Source organism: Ursus arctos, unplaced genomic scaffold (genome assembly GCF_023065955.2).
Source record: "Ursus arctos isolate Adak ecotype North America unplaced genomic scaffold, UrsArc2.0 scaffold_7, whole genome shotgun sequence".
Lineage (NCBI taxonomy): Eukaryota > Metazoa > Chordata > Mammalia > Carnivora > Ursidae > Ursus > Ursus arctos.
Window position 1 is genome coordinate 63,951,970 of NW_026623089.1, and position 22,353 is coordinate 63,974,322.

Sequence of the window (22,353 nt, forward strand, 5' to 3'; positions counted from 1 at the left end):
CTCAGTTCATGGTTTATGGTGAAATGAGCTGAGAGCCCCCTCCTGGGCTCACTGACTATAACCAGTTTCTGCGCACCAATACTTGGAAACTCTGCTGGCTCAAGCACCCCATTCTTTCTATGACCCTGGGGATCCTGAGACCACACTGTCCAACCTAGGATTCTGCCTTGATTCACCACCTGAGCACCTTTCAGTCAGGGACGTCTCTCACTGGAGAGAATTCTAACAGTTCCAATTTTGCATTCAGGGGCTATATCACTTTTCAGTAGCTGGCTTTCAGAGGCTCCCTCCCTCTACAGTATATCCCTTCAGATTCACTTCTCCACACTCCCTAACTTTCAAAAAGTGGTCACTCTTCTATTCCAGCAATTCTTTTCTTACATCTCGGGTTGAATTCATAGGTGTGCAGACTGATTTGATAGTTTTCTAACCAAATGCAAGGGACCAGATGAAACGAAGTTCCCTACTCTTCCACCATCTTCTACCTTATCTTTGTCATCCTGCTTTCTCTGATTTTTATCTTTTTATCTTCACTCCTCACCTGTGAATGCTCTCTTAGTGAAGTGTTAACACAAAAGATTTCCATCTGTTTTCTAGGAAACCCAGGCTAAGGCAGGGGCCACAACAACCACTGGAGATTTAGCACTCTTCTACTTGTATTTTTACATTATTCTTACTATAGTCACCAATATATTGTGTAAGTGCTTCCATGCCACACCCCTAATGACACTTCCTCTAGGACTACTCTAATTTATCCTCAGGTTGGACCTTAAATGAGGAGCATAATCACCCCAAAGGAACCTCTTCCATATCATCAAGTCTAACCCAGGAGGCTTCCATGTTGCATTTTGCAGATAACCCCATCTTGTCCTTCTGCATTGACCTGAAAGCCTTGTTCAGGATCATAACTCCAATTACCAGGAGAGCTTCATTTTCCCCCAAGCAATTCAATGGTAACCTCACATCCCTGATAATTATGTCAGAATTGGGGCACAACTTGACCTGAATCCACACAACTCTCTATAAAAGTGTCTGGTTTCATATATGTTTGGTGTGTATCCAATGTGAGTACTGAAGTCTCTGTCAACTTCTGTGTTGGCTGAAGTTCACACAATATTTTAGCTCAGGTTGTCAATGTATAAGGTACAAAAGTCATATACTAATAAAAAGCAATTTGGATCACCAAGGTCAGTTAAAGAAAGCACTACAAGGACCGAACATATACCTAATTGTCCTATGAGGACAGGATGCCCTGGGATGGAGGAGGGGTAAATGGCACTCCCAGATGCCAAACTCATGTGAATCTCTTACTATACAAGATCATAACCTCAAGTTTGTAGGTTCAATTACTTGAGATCACTGTGCCGTACCAGTAATAGCCAAAATATATAAAAAACAATTTAATAGATTATAATGATTGACTACCTTTCATTAAGCACTAACCATCAGACAAATTCTATGATAAGCACTTTACATATGCATTATTCAACTTAATGATGATCATCAATCCTCCACAGAGGACGTCTCTTATGGGGATAGAGCAGGTATGCAATTTCTTGGTACAATGCAAAGGTCTATGAAAATCAGATTGACAGTCTTTTCTAGAAAGAACAACAGCTAATGCCTGATATTCCAAACATCCTTCATTCCTTTGGATTAAGTAATTATTTCTGGACAAGGTATTAACAACCACTTTGAGAACTAAAGGCATTTCTTGCAGTTGATATCCAAACAGGGCTTTTTTTCCCTCTCTTCCCCAGGTGACTTTATTTGTCCTGAAAGCAAAACCAATTTTTTGAGGAAGAGGTTCCAGGTTGGGAAGCCAGGGAAAGTAGATCTAGGAGGGGAAACTGAAGGTTCCTGGAAGGTTGAGGAAAAGCTGAATGCCAAGGCTGTCAGTTATTCCCGTAGATAACTTTGCTTCTGTCCCATGACTAGGCATGCAAAGATGCGAATTAACTATAGCATGGGGGAGAGTTAAGTGGGACATGAAGAACTTCCTCCTCATAATTGCCAGTAGATGGAGTCCTAGAAGGAGGGTGAGCTTTTTGTTCACAGATATTTGACCTCCTAAAAGCAAACATTCAGAGTCTTTACCAGCTCCAAGTTCATCTTCCTATTTCCACGCACATTTGCCATTTTCTTTTTGGGTTTTTGTCTGCATTTTTTTGTTGTTGTTCTAGAGAAATACTACAGAGATTGCTGATGGTTTTACATTATAGCATCAGGAGGAGTCTTAATTTTAATTCCTTTTGAAGGATGTACTGCCAAGAGAAGTGTCAAGTAAATATCACTGTGTCTATAAACTGACCACATAGGAAGGCTGTTCTGCCTCTTTCCACTGTCTCTGACCCTAAGAGTAAAACAGCAGTGAGCATATCATCTGCCGACATAATCAATCCACCTTCCACTCTGTTCCAGCAACACCTGGAATTGTTGTAGTGCTCTTTGGGATGTGAACATCTCATCCCATTTGTTCAGGTATTGGCAACACAGAAAAGTGTTTGCAGCAGTTCTGTTACTTGATATGCCCTCTAGACTCACTATCTCCCTTGCTGACAACTAAACAGAGAATGACCTGTCTCTTGCTTTAGCATAAACAGGTGTCAGGGTGCAGATTCTTCAACACAGGTGCAGCAGAGAAGGGAGACTTCCCACAGGAGGCTTGGAATCATGTGTCACACACACATACACCATATCCATGCAGTAGGTACTCCATCAAGATTTTTGAATAAACGCAGAGAATCTGGGATCAATGATGAAATGAGAAGGCTCAAGAAGGAGTAAAAAATTTTTTTAAAAATAGCCTTTAAAAAACCCTTAAAGACACTGATGGCCGCCTTCTAGGACAAGCGCCATCCTACCTGCCTTGATGTAGCTTAGAAGCCCTGACAAGCCATATTGCCTGGCGTTGAATCCTAGCTCTGTCACCCATGAACTCTATGACTTTGAGCAAATTATTTCGTCAGATTCTCAGTTTCCTCATTTGTAAATGGGGGTAATGAAAGTAGTAACTATTAGGGGGACATTGTCTGTGAAGCTCTCAGAACAATGCTTGTCAGGTACTAAATAGTCAATGTGATAAGCATATTAAATAAAATACATAACAAAAAAAATCCCAGAAGAAAGGCAGCCCCTATCATCTAGAAGCTGGACTAGCACTCACAGCCAGATCTTCGTGTTCTCCTGTTGAGCAATTTTCCAAAACATCAACACCAGGCAAGGCCACTCTATGACCAAGACGGATCAAGACAAAAACAAGACCGTTCCCTGATCCTGCGTGAACACAGACAAAACATGAACATTATCCAGACTTCCAAATTTCACATATTCCCCTCTCCTAGCTAATATGAATTACTGCTTGTTGTTTCTGTACACACATCAGTTTTACCCTGTTCTAGATCCTTCTAGGTAAGATGTATTAAGAAAGCTAATCAGAATTACGTCTGCATCCTGACAGCATCCAATTCAGAGAAAAATCGCTTTTCGTTTAAAACTCCCCCCGCTCCCCAAATCCCCTAGTACTAGCCCAAATCTTAGAAGGCTTTTCTAACACTCACTTAGTCCATGCTGTGCATTCTCCCTCCCAGCAGTGGGAAATAAATCCAAGCTGTTAGCTACAAGGGCGTTCCCAGAAAACTCTGGCCTAAGGGCATCAACAGCCACCTTTGTTGGAAAATTCACTTCAGGAGAGGCATGGAACCCTGTATGTCAGATTCTGAACCATCATTTCTATGCAAATCACTTTAGTAACTGTTTTTTCCAACGGTGTTTGAAGTGTTGCCCTGGAAAGATCACTGTACTGGGGCAAGAGAGAAGAAATCAACACTTACTGAGCACATGCTAATTGAAAGACTCTGGATGAGATTGTTAATTCAAATTATTTTACTTAATCCTCAGGATAACCCTGGGCAGTGGGTATTTGTTAATTACATTTTATAGATGAGGAGACTGAGTGTCCGAGAAGCCCAATAACTCATTCAAAGTAATGAAGATCTTATAAGTGGAGTAAATCCAACAATCAAGATTTAGTAGCAAAGCTAAATTCCATCAGATCTCTAGGAGGAACACAGCAGAATATGTGCACGTACTTTCATAGCAATGCTACTAGAGGAATTCAAAGATACAGGAGCATGTCCCCTGACCCTAAAGAAGGGATGGGAACAGAGGGCAGAAGTAGAAGTGAGACGAGGGAGATGTGGCTCATTCTCTGCTTTCTTCCCCCCCACTTCCTATGATAATTACAAGTTTTCCTTGATTGGTTGAGAAAGTACATGTAGGAACCACAGCCCTTACATTGGTTTCCTAGCAATGCTTCTTTAGGTTCCATGACAATTAGAGAAATCAGAGCATGTGAATCCCTTAAGAAGACTGAAGTGCCAGGAAAGCACATTTTCACATTTACTCCCCATGTGATTCCCTGGTCAGGGGTTTTCAACACACAGTCCAAGGTGCAGCCACTTCTAAGGTTTGCACACTCAGCTATGACCCTCACTTTCACACGATGCTCTCATCAATACTTCTCAGCATTGCCTGGAATGGGCATGGTGCACAGAATTCTACCCATCTATCTGCTCTCAGAGACAGAAAGATGTTCTATTTTCAAATCATTTTCTAATCTTTTGACCACAGTTCCCCTCTAAAAACAGTCAATTTGTGATCAGCCAAATCAGTCCACACTGCCCCAGATCTTTTGCAACTTAGCATAGTAGACAAGAGTTCCACTTCTAAAGTCAAAGAGCTTGTGTCTAAACCTCCGCTCGTATCTAAACCTCTCACTGTTATATGGCCTTTGACAAATTAGTTAACACGTCTCTGCATCTGTAGTACCGTCTGTAAAAACAGATGAAAATTGTGCCTCCCTGTAATAGTAGGTTTTTGTTGTCCCTACTATCATGTATCCCACCTTCTTCCAGCAACAGCCCCTTTTTCCTTTGGAGCTACCCCTCCCCACTCAGTCCATGTGTCTCTTTGAGCTGTACCCGCCATTAGGCTTCAAGTGTGGACATGTATTCCAAGCTTGGCTAGTCAATCAAAGACTGGGTCAGGGACCATCATGTAATCTAATATAACCCTGCTTCAGGACTTTTGCTAGACTACTATGGAAGATACATAGGCTGTAAGGTTTGAGCTGTTAGTAGCCATCTTTGGGAGAACTAATGAATAAAGCTAATGAAAGTAAAGCAAAACTGAGAGTTGAGAAAAATAGATTCTTAAGAACATCGAATACAGGGATCTAGCCATGCCTGAAGCATCCCCTGGTCTTTTCAATTATATAAGCCAATGCCTTCTCTTTTTTATTTAAGCATATTCAATATGAGTTTTTGTCACCTGCAACCTGAGAAGTGCTAATTATCTCTTAAGGTTATTGTGCAGAGTAAATGAGATAATTGACATAAAGTACTTAACATAGTACATTCATGGTACATGGCAAGAGCTCAAAAAAAAAAAAAAAAAAAAAAAAAAAAAAAAAAAACGTCGAAAGCTAGCCAGCCCATCACCAGATCCTGGTGAGTGCAAAGCTCTCTGGAAGACACACCCCCTTCTGCAGGCCATGCCTACCGTGAAATTCTCAGCACTTGGTAAATATCAGAATGCCTACATTATCCTTTTCTCCTTTGAGTGGCGTCTTACCTCTGCAACTCAGAATTTAGCTGGTACTATTCTTCCCAATGCCATGCCTACTTTTTTTTTTTTAAGATTTATTTATTTGAGAGAGAGAAAAAACACAAGTGGGGGGAGGGGCAGATGGAGAGAGAGTGAGAGAGAGAGAGAGAGAATCCTCAAACAGACTCCCCAATGAGCACGGAGCCCAACGCTTAATCCCAGGACCCTGAGATCATGGCCTAAGCTGAAATCAAGAGTCAGACGCCTAACTGACTGAGCCACACCTGCCCCCCAATGCCCTGCCTACTTGCTATGTTGACTGTTTCATCTGACCTTTTTCCTCTATGTGTCTTCCCAATGAGGGTCAATGGGCCAAAGGAAGGGCATTCTCCCTATTACCGCTCCAATAAGAATACATAAGTCAAATCCCCAAAGTGGGGTCACCTCTCCTCATTCATCTTGCTACACAGTTTAATGTGACAATCACAAAAATGGAAAGGAAGTTGGGCACACCAACTGTTTCTGACCATTCATAGGAAGCTGAATCAACCTCAGAGGCAGGAACAACTGCATAATTTTGGGGTCCAATGCAAAATGAAACTTCAGGGTCTCTTATTCAAAAATTAAGAATTTCAAGATAGCAACAGCAGAGCATTAAACCAGGTAAAAGCCCCATCTAAGTATGGGGCCCTGTGCAGCTGTATTGTTCACATGTCCATGAAACTGGACCTGCCCAGAATCAAGGGATCCAGCAAGGTAGGAAGGACAACAGGGGACACAGTGATACAAATTCCCATCTCTACATCCTGTTTTGGTATGTTTGGGAACATACCCATCTGAGATCAAAGAGACAGATTTAACGGTGAACGTCACATACCATGACAGTCCAGAAAGAGAAATGTTTTAGACCGCGGCAGGTGTACTGCCCTATACACAGTGAGAGCAGCCTTCTCAGTGTGTTCAGTACCCAGAGCCCACTTTCTGCTACGGGTCACAAATAACATCTCCCTTCACGGGAAGAAAACTGTTGGGGTACGCAAAGGAGAGAAGAATAAGGCTATGGTAGAATATGGCCAATTATTATTTCTTTGGTGAACTTAAAGACGTGGAGCTTTTAGACTTGAGCATATAAAAAGAACTTTAGTAGCATGGACTTCAATTTTCAGGGGAAGGGGAGGCCAGAAAGGGCAGAATTTTAATTATGTAATTTTATAGCTTTCAAGTACAGCGTCCAACCTGCTAACCTACTCTTCAAACCACCGCCTTATACGAATCGTTAGGGAATCTGTGACTGGTTTTGGATTATTTTGCAACTGATGTATACATAGCAGATGTTAGTAAAGCTTGAGGGAGCTTAAATTATGTTTTCCTCAGGATTGCCCTATTCAGAGCTCTTATTTGCCCCTTTTTATTTGCACTCTGAAGAATGAATTTGCCAAACAAAAGCAAATTGCATTTCATCCCCTGCCAGAAGTCTTTAAGTAGTATCTCAAAGATGGGGTTAAATTCAAATTTAGAATCATAGACAAGTGTTAAATTGAAAATGAACATTTCATAGTGGTTTTGACCGGTGGTTCTAATGACTGGGTTTCCAGCCCTGATGCAACAGAATGATGCGGAAAGGTTTTAGAAACTACAGATAGCCTGAACCTTCCCCCAGAAATTTCTAGTCATTGGAGTGAAGCTGGGGATCTGTACTTCTATAAAACTTACTGGTTTTAATTTAATAAATATTTAAAATAAATATACGGGCCAAAACACCATAAGTGAGAGAGTCAAGCACAAAGTAGGAATTAATCTTTGTAACTCATAGGCTGACCTGGGGCTGCAAGACCGTCCTCTCTGGAACATGCCCACACAACCAGGCAGAACCGGGCTATAGGATACGTATTTAATTATCATAAAGGAAGATACTATGTCCAGGTTCTGACCACAGCTCCTCAACAAAGTTGCCATGGCGTCTCCGTCATTCCTCCCACCAAAGGGACAGTCTGTCCGCTCTCTCTTCCCCAACTAACTGGGGCAGTTCTGGAAGGCCTGAGTACCCCTTGGAAAGGAAGCCACTTTGCAGAGCCTCCTCATCTCAGGACCCCCTTTTTGGGCTGAAGCAGTTGCCATTGCCTGGCTAGAGGCGCTCGAAGCAGGACATATCCAAGGCCCATAGATACAAACCCAGAGATTGCACTCTTTCGTGTTGTGGCCTGCCGGCCTTGCTGCAGCATATTCCCCCAATTTCCCTCTTTTCCTCTTCAGTATTTTATTTGGTTCCTTTCCCTTCTGTGTGAGCAGTTGGTCCTCACACTCCCCAAGCAGCTTGTAGTTGGTTTGTTACCATCACTGCACATGGTTGCTCTGTTTGCTTCCAGCAGGCACATTAGTTTGGACATACTCGTCACATTGCTGTCAACTTGTTTCTCTGGGCTGTAGGCCACAGTGGCCACTGTTTGGGATTTGGTTTCCCTTTTTTGCTGCTGAAATTGTATCTCTATCACCGTCTGCTCTGAGTACTAGAATGATTCCTCTGCTTTAGCAGAACATTAAAATCAATTTCCAAGAGCATCCTAAAAAGGTAAAGTTCTAATGTCTGCTAATAAAGAATGGCTCCGAACAAAGTGGTCTGGATTAGCCTTGCAAGGGTGAAAATGGCAATGGGCCTGCCTCCAAAATGTTGTATATTACGTGCATGCCCTGCTGGTGTCTGCCTTGGAACCTTTCAAACCACCATCTCGAGAAGTTCAAAGGAAATGTTTTCCACTTCTAGCGCATGCCAGATCCTAGGGGTACTGCCACACAAAATAAACTCTCCTCCAAGTGACTGAAAATGCTATTTCCCCTCAATTGTGGGAAAGCATAAGTAAACGGGACAGCGTGAGATGGAGAAACCAAGAGAGGGAGAATTTGATACATTAACACACGGGAAGCAGCTGTAGTAGCCACAGGGCTGGCTGAAGAACAGCAATCAAAAGAAAAGCACATTCACATTAGGCACACATGCGACACACATTTCAGTATCTCTCCAAGAGATTTATACAACTTACTGTATCTTAAAGACACTTGAAAGCACATCCAAGTTCTTTCTAGGCTAGTGCAGCTGATGAAACATGCGATGGCCCTTGATAATTCATGTATCTTCTAAAAATATATTTCTAAGCTCTTCAATTATGAAAAATGTGTAATTGAGTGCTCCTCTAAGAGTGGTCTACGGACAGGTGTGAATCCAAGAACTGTTTGTGAGCAGAAGCATTTAGAAACTTTTATAATAATTCTATAAAGCCACAACATTTTTATTATATTTTGCAAATGTATTAGTCGAAGAATTTATTTTTTCAAGTGAATTTTAAAAAACTGACTTTTCATCACATATGGTTTGAGAAGCACTGGCATACCACCCATTTTTACATCACCTAGATTTAAGTGTTTTCAACAAACGGGGAGAAATACAGAATAATTCATAGAGAAATACCATTTGAAGAGGATGTAGAATTATGCACCTAGGGGGCGCCTGGGTGGCACAGCGGTTAAGCGCCTGCCTTCGGCTCAGGGCGTGATCCCGGCGTTCCGGGATCGAGCCCCACATCAGGCTCCTCCGCTATGAGCCTGCTTCTTCCTCTCCCACTCCCCCTGCTTGTGTTCCCTCTCTCGCTGGCTGTCTCTCTCTCTGTCAAATAAATAAATAAAATCTTTAAAAAAAAAAAAAGAATTATGCACCTAAAGTTTTGCTTTAAATTATTTAACTAGTTTCTCAGTCTTGTTAACTTATTGCCTTAAAAGTAGTGTGACCAAAAGGTAATGGATCCGTTTTGCACATTTCCACGTCCTAATACAGAGATATTCCAAAAAGCTTGTATTTACACTAGGCTTATGAAAATGCAAGAGTGATAAGTATTATCCTTATTATTCCCATTACCCTCTTTTCTAACTCAATTCTATGTCCTCTGATATTTTTTCACAAGTCACTTCTTTAAAGACATGTTCATTATATCGGAGTGCCAGATTTAACATTTACGACATGACAGATAAGGCTGTAACTTTCCTTAAAACCACCCTGTCCTCACATTTTCTGATGGGAACAGTTAAGGTCGTTTTATGTGTTTTTAAAAGCTTTTAAATATATAAAGAAAATAATAAGATGGATTTCCCTTCCACATCTAGGAATTTAACTCAGCTTTGTGAAACAGAAGGTGGTATAACTTTTCATTGTGGAGACTTTTTCAACTTACAGGAATTTATGTAGAGCAACTTCACGGGGCTATTAGTGTCAGTTTAGGGTTCTGGCAAAGAAGGGAAACTCAAAGGAAGTGTCACCCACCCACATCTCCAAACTTAAAAAGCTGGAAAACTTTATCCATAGTTACTTTGTATCAAATTGCATCAGCAGTCTGGACAAAGAGTCAATTGTGACTCAGTGAAAATTTTGTTTGAATATATATATATATATTGTTTTCTAGATGTTTTCTTGAAGTCCTTTAATGTCTAATTCCCACAACCTCTTTATTAGGAATTAAGAAGCACTGAACATGGTGGGGTAAGGACCATTTGTTTTCCCTGGCCTTGGAGAAAAAAAAAAGGGGGGGGGGCACACACACCAAATTATTGAGCTACTCCTTTTTTTCCTCTTGTAACGCATCCAAACATTCTATTATGAAGTTGAAACATTTCAGTTACTGTAATTTTTTCCTAAAGGTTCTGGTTCCCACACTGAAATTCTGCTTCCAAAGTCAGATTCAGAATCCAATTCCCAAAATCTGTTCCAAAACACATTCGTGGCCTAACCCTTGAGAAAGAGAACTTTAAGCTCCATTTGCCTCCTTTCAGAATGAGTCAAAGTATTTTAAAAAGCAACAAAAATGTGAAATCCCCTGATGAGGTGTTTTTGAAGTGTCCTGGCCACATCTGTAGGAATGGTAAAATATTATCTAATTCAGTTCACTTTTTAAAGTGAAAACAACTAAACTTAGCACAGATATAGGCAAATGGCTCCTTCAAAAAAAAAAAAGAAAAGCTCATTATACACACACAAAGGAAACTGGTATTAAATCCTGGGGGAGTGGTGGGCCCCCCCAAAATGGGAACGGGAGAAATTGAGCAGAACCAGGGGGTGAGGATTGAGGTGATCTTAGGGGGAAAAAATGCCATCTGGAAGTAATGAGAACTCTCTGGGAACGTAACAATTAAACACAAAGTATATGACTATTAGAATTAGCTACTAATCGTCTCCACACGTATTGTGTTCTGGTGAGTCAGAGATTTAAAAGAACCAAAATAAAAAGTAATCAAATGCGGTACAGATTTCTGTACAAACTGTGAGGCCCTCGACCCTTCACCTTCAGGAAAGTGGTCTGACTTCAACCTTATCAGTCTGGAGGCAGGCGGCTGAGCCTGGGGTTTACAGTGCTCCTTATGACTCATGATCTGGCACGAGAAATGGGCTTCCCCTGCCGACGCAAAAGGCAGATAACAGGGTGACAATCCCTGATGGGCAAAGAAATGCCCAGGCAGGGAAAGGAACAACCAGTTCGTATGATAGTAGCTTCTGTTCACCCACTGCTCACTCTGTGCAATGATTCTGTGCGATGATTTGTATAAGGCTCCTTGAACCTTTCAACCATTCTAGGAGGTGGGTAGGAAGTCCATTTTACAGAGGAGGATTCTGTGACACAGAAGAATTTTCCTGAGATCTAAAGACAAGATCTAAATGCATGTTGGTCAAACTACAAATTCGAATTTCTTCATTTCTCAGCCGATTACCTGAAAGTTATCTGAATGGCTGTTGGAGATGAGGAAAGGAAACTGCTTACCTGGAGCAGAATTGTAGGAGAAAACAGAATCATGGCCTCTGGTGATAAATGGAGTTATATAATATTGAATAAATATCAGTTTATTATCAAAATGATGTTAAATTTAGCTCATTAAGATATTTGAATATGTATAATTAATAAGTACTCAAGAAAAGGACAAATCCTGAGCTAATTAAGCAATGTATGCCAAGATTTACATAGGCAGGACAGTGAAGGTCCCTCGGAAACTTGGAAATCTAAGGCGACTCCACTTATTACATTGTCCAATGTCTTTTGGGAAGTCTACTTTTGGAATTAATTTCCAAGTATTATTACATTTTTCCAGTTGTACCGAAATATAATTGACATACATCACTGTATAAATTTAAAGTATACAGAATAATGGTTTAACTTATATATACTATAAAATGATTACCACAACAATTTTTGTTAGCATCCAACATCTCATAGAGATACAATAAAATGAAAAAAATTTTTTTTTCCTTGGGATGAGAACTCTTAGGATTTACTCTCTTAACAACATATATGTGTATATAATACAGCAGAGCTAACTATAGTCTTTATGTCATACCTTACATTCCAAGTACTTATTTAATTTTATAACTGAAAGGTTGTACTTCTTAACCACCTTCTCCAATTTCCATTCCATCCACCCTCCAGATCTGGTAACCACAAATATGATCTCTTTTTCTATGAGTGTATTTTTTAAAAAATTAGATTCCACATATAAGTGATATCATGCAGTGTTTGTCTCTGTCTGGTTGATTTCACTTAACATAATGCCCTCAAGGTCCATCTCATGTTGCTGCAAATGGCAGAATTTCCTTGTGTTTTTTTTTATAGCCAAATAATAATCCTTTGTGTGTGTGTGTGTGTGTGTGTGTGTGTGTCTGTCACATCTTCTTTATCCATTCATCCACCAATGGACACTTAGGTTGTTTCCATGTCTTGGCTATTGTAAATAATGCTGTTATAAACATGAGGGTACAGATAACATTTTGTGTTACTGTTTTCATTTCATTTGGATATATTCCCAGAAGACGAATTGCTGGGTCATATGGTAGTTCTTTTTTTAATTTTTTACTAATTATTTGCTAATTTTCCTCTGTATTGTTTTCCATAGTGGTTTTACCAGTTCACAATCCCACCAACAGTGCAAATACATCCTTGCCAACATTTGTTTTCTCTTCGCTGTTTCCCCCCAAGTATTTATTATTATTATTTTCCCCCAAGTATTTATTATTATTATTATTATTATTATTATTATTATTAAGGTATAATTGACATGATATAGTCATATTTCAGAGATACTGTGGTTAAGTTTCAGGCCACTAAAGTAAAGTGAATATCATAAGAAAGTAAGTTAAATGAATTTTTTGGTTTCTAGTGCATACAAAATTTATGTTTACATAACTACACTGTAGTCCATTAAGTGTATGATATCATTATGTCTAAAAAAACCGGGGCGCCTGGGTGGCTCAGTCGTTAAGCGTCTGCCTTCGGCTCAGGGCATGATCCCGGCGTTCTGGGATCGAGCCCCACATCAGGCTCCTCCACTGGAAGCCTGCTTCTTCCTCTCCCACTCCCCCTGCTTGTGTTCCCTCTCTCACTGGCTGTCTCTCTCTCTGTCAAATAAATAAATAAAATCTTAAAAAAAAAAAAACCCAATGTATGTATCTTCATTAAAAAATACTTTATTGCTAAAAAATGCTAACCATCATCTGAGCTTTCAGTGAGTCAGAATCTTTTGCTGGTAGAGGGTCTAGCCTCAGTGTTGATGGCTGCTGACTAATCAGGGTGGTGGTTGCTGAAAATTGGAGCGACTGTGGCAATTTCTTAAGACAATGATGAAGTTTGTCACATCAATTGACTCTTTTTTCCCACAAATAATTTTTCTTTAACATCTGATGTTCAATAGCCTTATACCCACAGAACATTTTCAAATTTGGAGTCAATCCTCTCAAACCCTGCTGCTGCATATCAACTAAGTTTATACGATATCCTAAACACTCTGTTATCACTTCAACCATCTTCACAGCATCTCCACCAGGAATCAATTCCATCTCAGGAAACCCCTTTCTTTGCTCATCAATAGGAAGCAACCCCTCTACCACTGAAGTTTTAAGATTGCGTAAGATTGCGGCATTTCTGTCACATCTTCAGGCTCCACTCGACTTCTAATTCTCTTGCTGTTTCCACATCTCCAGTTAGACAAATACAATATCTACTAACTAAATTCACTGTCTTTTATGGGCATAGTTCATGGCACCCCAAAACAATGATAATAGTAAAATAAAAAATCACCGATCACAGATCACAATAACAAATAGAGCAATAATGAAAACTTCAAATACTGAGAGAATTACCAAAATGTGATATAGACACACAAAGTGAGCAAATGTTGTAGGAAAACTGGCACCAAAACACTTGCTTGACCCAGGGCTGGCACAACCTTCAATTTGTTTTAAAAAAAAGTACCTGTGAAGTGCAGTTAAGCAAAGTGCAATAAAACTCAGTATGCATATATTAGTTCTGAATGTACAATAGTGATTTGACATTTGCATATACTGTGAAATGATCACTACAGAAAGTCAGGTTACCTCTTGCTGATACACAAAATTAAGTCAATATTATTTATTACATTCCTCATGCTGTATATTACATCCCTATGACTTATTCATTTTATAACTGGAAGTTTGTAATTCTTGATCCCCTACACTCATTTCACATTCCACATAACCCCCCTCCTTTATGGCAACCACCACTCTGCTTTTTGTATCTACGAGTCTGGGTTTGTTTTGTTTGTATGCTTTATATTTTAGATTCTACATATAAGTGAAATCACATAGTATTTGTCTTTATCTGATTTATATCACGTACCATGAGCCCTCAGATCTATCCATGTTGTTGCAAATGGCAAGAGTTCATTCTTTTTTATGGCTGAGTAGTATTCCATTGAATACATATACCGCCTCTTCTTTATCCATTCATCACTCAGTAGACACTCAAGCTGCTTCCACATCTTGGTTATTGTAAGTAATGCTACAAGGAACACAGGGCTGCATGTATCCTTTCAGGTGAGTGTTTGATTTTCTTCAGATGCTACCCAGTAGTGGAGTTGCTGGATCATATGGTAAAATTTTTAATTTTTTTGAAGAACTTCCAAATGGTGTTCCATAGTGGCTGCATCAATTTACATGTCCACCAACAGCACAGGAGGATTCCCTTTTCTCCACATCCTCACCAACACTCTTTTGATAATAGTCATTCTGACAGATGTGAGGCGTTACTTCATTTTGGTTTTGATTTGCATTTCCCAAATGATCAGTGATGTTGAGCATCTATTGATGTGTCTGTTGTCCTCTCTAGGTCTTCTCTGGAAATGTGTCTATTCAGATTCTCTGCCCATTTTTTTTTAAAGATTTTATTTATTTATTCAACAGAGATAGAGACAGCCAGCGAGAGAGGGAACACAAGCAGGGGGAGTGGGAGAGGAAGAAGCAGGCTCATAGCAGAGGAGCCTGATGTGGGGCTCGATCCCAGAACGCCGGGATCACGCCCTGAGCCGAAGGCAGATGCTTAACCGCTGTGCCACCCAGGCGTCCCCTCTGCCCATTTTTTAATTGGATTGTTTGGTTTCTTGTTACTGAGTTGTGTGAATTCTTTATATATTTTGGGTATTAACCTCTTATCAAATGTATCATTTGCAAGTATCTTCTCCCACACAGTGATTGTCTCTTCATTTTCTTCTTTGCTGTGCAAAAGCTTCTTAGTTTGATGGAGTCACATGTTTTTATTTTTGCTTTAATTTCCCTTGCCTTTGCTGTCAGATGCAAAAAACCACCACTAAGACCAACATCAAGTTGCTTTCTGCCTGTTTTATTTTAGGAGTTTTATGATTTTGGGTCTTATGTTCACATCTTTATTTTGAGTTAATTTTTGTATATGATGTAAGAATGTAGTCCAGTTTCATTCTTTTGCATATGGATATCCAGTTTTCCTAACACCATTTATCAAAGAGACTGTCCTTTCCTCATTGTATATTCTTGCCTCTTTTGTTGTAAATTAATTGACCATATATGTATGTGTTTATTTCTGGGCTTTCTATTACATTTTGTGATCTACATTTCTCTTTTTGTGCCAATACCCTGCTGTTTTGATTACTATAGCTTTGTAGTATAGTTTGAAATCAGGGAGCATGATGTCTCTGGCTTTGTTCTTTCTCAACATTGCTTTGGCTATTCAGGGTCATTTTGGTTCCATTCAAATTTTAGTATTGTTTACTAGAGTTCTGTGAAAAATGACATTGGAATTTTGATAAGGATTGCATTGAATCTGTAGATTGCTTTGAGTAGGATGAATATTTTAACAACTTTAATATTTCTGATCTATGAGCACAGTATATCTTTCCATTTATTTGTGTCCTCTTCAATGTTTTTCATCAGTGTTTTCAGAGTACAAGTCTTCCATTTCATTGGTAAAATTTATGTTTAAGTATTTTGTTCTTTTTGATAGTTTGCAAATGGAATTGTTTTCTTAATTTGTCTGATAGTTTATTATGAGTGTATAGAAATGCAACAGATTTCTGTATATTAATTTTGTATCCTACAAATAATTCATTTATTAGAGTTTTTTTTAAAGATTTTATTTACTTGAGACCGAGAAAGAACGAGGAGGGGATAGGGGCAGAGGGAGAGGGAGAAGCAGATTCCTCACTTAGCAGGGAGCCTGACACAGGGCTCAATCGCAGGACCCCAGGATCACGACCTGAGCTGAAGGCAGATGTTTTTGTTTTTGTTTTTTAAGATTTTATTTATTTATTTGAGAGAGAGAGAGTGCAGAGCAACAGAGAGAGAGCGTGTGCATGAGTGGGGGTGGGGAGGGGAAGAAGCAGGCTCCCCACTGAGCAGGGAGCCTGATGCAGGGCTTGATCCCAGGGTCCTGACCTGAGCCAAAGGCAGATGCTTAACTGACCAAGCCAGCCAGGTGCCCCATGAAGACAGATGCTTAACTACGGAGCCACCCAGGTGCCCCTCATTTATTAGTTCTAATAGTTTTTTGGTGGAGTCTTTAGGATTTTCTATATACAGTACTAGGTCATCTGCAAATAGTGAAAGTTTTACTTTTTGCTTACCAATTTAGATTCCCTTAATTTCTTCGTCCTGTCTGATACTGTAGCTAAGACTTCCTATATTCTTCCTATTTGATGAAAGTGGCAAAGGTGGACATCCTTGTCTTGTTCCTGATCTTAGGGAAGAGGCTTTCAGTTTTTCACCATTGAGTATTTAGTTAGCAGTGGATTGGTCATACATGGTTTTTATTTTGTTGTGATATATTTTTCATCACATATGGATTTTGAATTTAGTCAAATGCTTTTTCTTCATTATTTCAATAATCATATGATATTTATTCTTTATTTTGTTAATGTGATGTATCACATTGATTTATGTATATTGAACCATCCTTGCATTCCTAGGATAAATTCCACTTAATCATGGTATATTATCCTTTTAATGTTGAATTAAAAAAAGAATATTGTTGAATTAAGTTTGTTAATATTTTGTTGAGGATTCTTTGCATCTATGTTCATCAGGGATTTGGGCCTATAATTTTCTTTTTTTTTTTTTTTGTAGTGTCTTTGGTTTTGGTATGAGGGTAATGCTGACATTGTAGAATGAATTTGGAAGCATTCTTTCCTTTTCAATTTTTTTGAATAGCTTGAGAAAAATAGGTATTAACTATTCTTTAAATGTTTAGAAGAATGCATCTGTGAAGCTTTCACGTCCTGGATTTTTATTAGTTGTTGTTGGCTTTTCGTTTGTTTGTTTGTTTGTTTGTTTGTTTGTTTTAATAACTGATTCCACTTCATTACCAGTAATCAGTCTGTTTAGATTTTCTATTTCTTCCTAATTCAGTCCCAGCATATTGTATGTTTCCAGGGATTTATCCATTTCTTCTAAGTTGTCTAGCTTGTTGGTGTATGATTTTTTATAATCATTACTTATAATCCTTTGTATTTTTGTGGTGTCAGTTTTTAACTTCTTTTTTTTCATTTCTGATTTTATTTATTTGTAACCTCTTTTTTTTTCTTGATGAGTTTGGCTAAAGATTTATCAACTTTGCTTATCTTTTCAATGAACCAGATCTTAAGTTTGTTGATCTTTACTATTTTTTTTTTAGTCTATATAGCATTTATTTCTTCTCTGATCTTTATTATTTCATTCTTTCTGCTAACTTTGGGTTTTGTTTGCTTTTCTTTTTCTAGCTACTTTAAGTAAAAGCTTAAATTGTTTGGGATTTTTCTTGTTTTTTGATGTAGGCCTCTATCACTATTAACTTCCTTCTTAGAACAAATTTTGCTGTGTCCCATTGATTTTGGAATGTTGTATTTCCATTTTCACTCGTCTCCAGGTGTATTTTTATTTCCTCTTTGATTTATTCATTGACCCATTGATTGTTTAGTAGCATGTTGTTTAGCCTCCACCTGTTTATGGATTTTTCTCAACAGATTTTTTCTTGTAGTTGATTTCTAATTTCATACTATTGTGGTTAGAAAAGAAACTTGATATGAATTCAATCTTAAATTTATCAAGACTTGTTTCATGGCCTAACATGTGATCTATCCTGGAGAATGTTCCATGTGCACTTAAGAAGACTGTGTATTCTGCTGTTTTGGGGTGGAATGTTCTATATATATCTATTAAGTCCATCTGGTCTAATATGTTGTTTAAGACTGATATTCGCTTATTGATTTTCTGTCTGGATGATCTATCCATTGATGTAAGTAGGGTGTTAATATCCCCTACTATTATTATATTGCTGTCAATTTCTCCTTTTCGGTCTGTTAATATTTATTTTATATATTTTGGTCCTCCTGTGTTAGGGACATATATATATATATATGTATATATATATACATATATATACACATATATATATGTATATATATATATGTATATATATATATGTGTGTGTGTATATATATATATATATTATACCTTCTTGTTGTGTTGACCCTTTTATCATTATGTAGTACCCCTATTTGTTTTTTATTATAGTCTTTGTTTTAAAGCCTGTTTAGTCTGATAGGAATATAGCTTCAACAGCTTCATCACTGTTTGCGTGGAATATCTTTCTGCATCTCTTCACTTTTAGTCTGTGTCTTCTGATGAGTCTCTTGTAGGCAGTATATAGATGTTTCTTGCTTTTTATCCATTCAGCTGCTCTTTGTCTTTTGATTGGCAAATTTAGTCCATTTAAAGTAATTATTGTTACATAGGTCTTATTGTCATTTTGTTGTTTTCTGGCTGCTTTTGTAGTTCCCTTCTGTTTCTGCTCTTCTTTCTTTCTTCTCTTCTCTCATCCCTTGATGACTTTCTTTACTGTTATGTTTAGATATTTTTCTCATTTTCTTTTATGTGTTTATTTTTTAATTTTTATTTTTTTAAAAGATTTTATTTATTTATTTGGCAGAGAGAGTGAGTCCACGAGCAGAGGGAGGGGCAGAAGGAGAGGGAGAAGCAGGCTCCCCACTGAGCAGGGAGACTGACTCAGGGCTCAATCACAGAACCCTGGGATCATGACCTGAGCTGAAGGCAGACGCTTAACTGACTGAGCCCTTTTTGTATGTTTAATGTAAATTTTTGTTTTGTGGTTTGCAAAGTTCACATATATCATCCTATGTGAGTCAATTTTAAGTTGATAGTAACTAAAATTTGAATACTTTCCAAAACTTCACATTTGTATTCCCCCACCAACATTTTATGTTTTTGATGTCACTTTTTACATCTTTTTGATATATCCCTTAACTAATTATTATAGTTTTAACTTTATTACTTTTTTCTTTTAACCTTCATAGTACCTTTATAAATGATTAGTCTACTATCTTTGCTATATATTACATAATATTATAATATATAATATATATATTACCTTTTCCAAAGAGGTTTCCTACTTTCATATTTTCTTGTTATTTATTGGACGTATTACTTTTCGGCCTTAAAGAAGTTCCCTTAGCCCGTCTTTCTTTCTTTCTCTTTCTTTTTCTTTCTTTCTTTCTTTCTTTCTTTCTTTCTTTCTTTCTTTCTTTCTCTTTCTTTCCTCTTTTCTTTTCTCTTTTCTTTTCAGATTCATTTATTTTAGAGAGAACATGAGAGTGATGGCAGGGGCATAGGGGCAGAGGGAGAGGGAGAAAGAGAGACTCTCAAGCAGACTCCCCGCTGAGCATGGAGCCTGACGCAGTACTCAAACACATGACCCTGAGATCATGACCTAGCCAAAATCAAGAGTCTGATCCCCAACCAACCAGCCATCCAGGTGCCCCCCCCATTTACATTTCTTATAAAGCCAGTTTAGTAGTGATGAATTCCTTTCACTTTTGCTTATCTGGAAAACTTTTATCTTCCCCTCAATTCAGAATGATAATCTTGATGGGTAAAAAACTCTTCATTTGAAGTTTTTTGTTTTTTGTTTTTTTTTTCCTTTCAGCACTTTGAGTATGTCATGCCACTCACTTCTGGCCTGCAGAGACTCTACTTAGAAATCTGCTAATAGCCTTATGGGATTTCCCTTGTACATAACAATTTGTTTTTCTCTTGCTGCTTTTAAGATTCTCTATCTTTAATTTTTGACATTTTAATTATATCTTGATGTTACTTTCTTTGGGTTCATCTTTTTTGGAACTCTTGGGGATTTGTGGAAATGGATGTATGTTTTCTTCTCTAGGTTAGGGAAAATTTTAACCATTATTTCTTCATCTGTTTTCTGCACCTTTATCTCTCTTTTTCTGCGACCCCTAATGCAGATGTTATTCCACTTGATGTTGTCCTATAGGTTCCTTAAGTTATTATTTTATTATGATTATGATTATTTAGGTCTTTTTTCTGCTCTATCTGCATAAATTCCATTGCTTGCTCTCTAATCAGTTCTTCTGCTTCATCCAGTCTGCTGTTGAACCCCGCTGGTGTGTTTTTCAGTTGTTATTTTATTCTTCAGCTCTGTGACTTCTCTTTGGTATTTTCTTTATATTTTCTGTCTTGTTGATCACCTGTTCTCCCAATTTTCATGAGCATTTTTATAACCATTACTTTGAGTTCTTTATCAGGTACATTACTTATTTCCATAGCATTAAGGTCTTTTTCTGAGGTTTTGACTTTTTCTTTCATTTGGAACATAATTCTCTGTTTTCTCATTTTTGTTTGACTCTCTGTTTTCATTTTTATGTATTAAATGAAACAACCAACTCTCTTGGTCTTGAAGGAATGGCCTTGTGTTAGTAATAAATCTTCTCATTCAACCTTGCTCTTGGTTGTTTTTGAATCTTTGTGATTGTCTGAACTGTATAATTTATTCTTGATATATCCTTATGGCTGAGGGTGTACCAAGACCTGTCAGTGTTTCAAGGGGCAGAATCTCATTTAGCACCTGGTTTCAGGGTAATTGGAAGCCAGACCCTTAGGCAGCAGGTTTAAAGTATGCAAATATATACAGTCCTGGAGGCTGCAACTGAAATTCCTGCTGGCCTCTAGACCAGGAGATCATGAAGTATCCTCTGGGTAGCAGTTGCAAAACTCTGGGCCCCGGATGAGTGTATAAACATTTCTGGGAGGTCTCATTGAGCTGTAGTGAGTCCAGGAGAGTACAACAATGGTGTCTCCCTATCTACATTCCCTGGGAGCACCTCCATATCCTCTAGATGTGTTGGAAACCTGAAGTCTGTCCTTCAGGCTAAAGTTCCAGGCTAAGTAAATAGTCCTCTTCACAGGTTGATTGGAGTTGTGTTTCAGTCTGCTGTGTGTGCAGTGCCCTTGGCAGGGGAGGGTGTCTTTCTGATTGTTGCATTCCTGTGAATCTCAGGAATGCCAGCTCCCTTGGCCACCAGGGCCAGGCAGTAATGGGACATCTGTGTGTGGATTTTGCAAACCCACTGGCTTTAGCTAAGCAGCTGGAGAGTGTAGGGGGAGGGACTTCCTGGCTGGCTACAGAAAGGCAGTGGGAAAATATCTTGACTGCACTATCTATGGGCTTCAGGAATGTAGCAGGAAAGTGCCTTGTTTGTGCATACATGCCAGCTTGAGGCTAGGGGCAGGCGAATGTCATGACCACTCACACTCATCAGCCTGAGCCAGAGAGTTGTGGGAATGTCACAACCACTTGTGTTTGTAGACTTTAGCTAGGGAGTGGGAGAATATACCACAACCATGCTCCGCTGCCCCAGCCAGGGAGCAGAGTGCAGCAACTGCTCTTTCATGTTTTAACCAAGCAGCAAGATAGCACCATGACGTCTCACCCCTGCCTATCTTAGCAAGCAGCAGGGGAATTCTGTGTCTGAACTTGCCAATTCATGCTAGCAGGGTAGGTGCAGAGTACAAAAATGGCATCCACCAATGCCTCTGTATCCAGAGAGATGATCAACTGTTCCCTGCCCCTGCAGCAGATGCTTTTAGACTAACAAATAAATCTCCTTCAAATACAGTCTAAGAGTTTTTCAAACTGCTGTTTTTTTACTGGGTCTCTGGGCAAGTGAGACTACACATGATCCCTTTAAAAGGGAATCTGTTTTCTATAGCACTTTGGGTCCCTTATACAACATCCCCATTGGTTTTCTAAGCCAGATGTTTTGGGGTCTTGTTTCTTTGGTATAGATCCCAGGAGTTGGGATGCCTGATGTGGGATGCCAACCTCTTGTTCCTCTGGGAGAAGCACCAGACTGGTGATATCTGTTCCTATTTTGTGTTGCCAAACCAGGGGCGGGGTTTTTGGTGACATTGCGTCTCTGCCTCTCTTATCTATTTCAGTGTGGTCTTTTTATCCTTTGTTATAGAGAAATAGTTTTTTTATTTTCAGTTCTCTTTCAGAAGGAAATGAGCCATAGATTTTGTGTGTCTGTGGGAAGAGTTGAGTTCAGAATCTCCCTATACTGACATCTTATGGAAGTCATCTTTTGTCT